This window comes from Lissotriton helveticus, chromosome 2_1, assembly GCF_964261635.1.
Source record: "Lissotriton helveticus chromosome 2_1, aLisHel1.1, whole genome shotgun sequence".
Taxonomy (NCBI): domain Eukaryota; kingdom Metazoa; phylum Chordata; class Amphibia; order Caudata; family Salamandridae; genus Lissotriton; species Lissotriton helveticus.
In genome coordinates, this window is record NC_136059.1 from 635,367,852 (window position 1) to 635,369,230 (window position 1,379).

The following is a 1,379-nucleotide window of genomic DNA, read 5'->3' on the forward strand; positions in this document are numbered from 1 at the left end:
CCTCAAGATTCAAGACTACGTTGTATGTTACTGTTTTATTAAAACCAAATCTTCTATTGGTCGTGGAAAAAAAAGAAATGTAAAACAACAGAGGATAGGCAGGTGTGTTTAGAGGGAAATGACCCTTTTTGCTTTGATTTATAACGTTGAGATATGAACTTTTGACCTGTGCCTTCAGCCAGGTGCAGAATGAGCTGTTACTATGGTAACAGCCCGAGAAGGCAGAGGGTAAAGGGTGTCCTTTATGTGACTTTGAAAAAATTGAAAGGGATAACCAACTGAAATGTTAATTTGATTATGAAATTGTGCGGGAACAAATATGATTGGTTGAAGAGACATATATGAGTGTCTATGCCATTATTCTTTGGTTGCTTTGATAGAAGTATTATTGAGAGCTCCGTCAAACGGCTATCGTTTTGCTACTATCATTGTTCTACATCTTATAAAGCATTGGTAAAGGTGAGTGTCTAACTGTTTCTTTTATGATGTACCGTTAAATGTGGTTTGATCACTATATTTGATTATTTGACTTACAGTCTCTAAGCAACCAAATTTTTGACTTTCTCACGGTTTTATATGTTTTGAACTACTGTTCCATTTCATTACATCACTCTTTTTAAACATTGTTTCTTTGTAATTATTAGTTTTAAATTACGATTAATAAATTTGATTAAGGTCAGTGAACTTCAGTCATGTTTTTATGCTATCCACTACGGTTAGATCTTTTAATTAAATGTGAGTTAGAGACGGATGTGCAACGAAATTTGGGGGGGGGGGGAGGAAAAAAAATGTTTTCTGCTAGGGGGACATGAACGTTTAATAAGTAGAAAGAGTGAAACTGGAGGGGCTGTTAGAATGGGTAAAACAAGTGCAAGGCCTAATTAATATTCAAATAGTTCTTTATAGAGATGTGAAACGTTCAGGTGCGGCTCTGTGTATATCTGGGATGTATGTTATCTTGGGCTTCCACAGCAGACGTGAGTGAGGGGGGAGGGGGCTGAAGTTGTGTGAAGTTAATGGGGGTTGTGCACCGTTTCTTCAGTTTCTTTCAAGTGTGAATTATAGTTTTGGATGTATTTGTGGTATACTGAATAAATGGAATATAAAATATGATAAAATAGACAGAAATTAATTGACATTTGGGAGCGTTTCCACATAATCTGTAAAGTTGGTTACAGATCAAAAAAAAGGAATTAGCAGAGACACAGATAATGCAGGTAGAGAGAGAAATGGTAGATTATATGTTATATCGTCGACAAAAAGTGTGAATGCTTTAGGTATTATAAACTTTAAGTTTGAGGAAAAAATTACAGTGTGGTTTGTGGCCGAGGGATGCACTGGTGGGGGTGGGGTGAGAAGGAGAGGTGTCCCAGTACAAT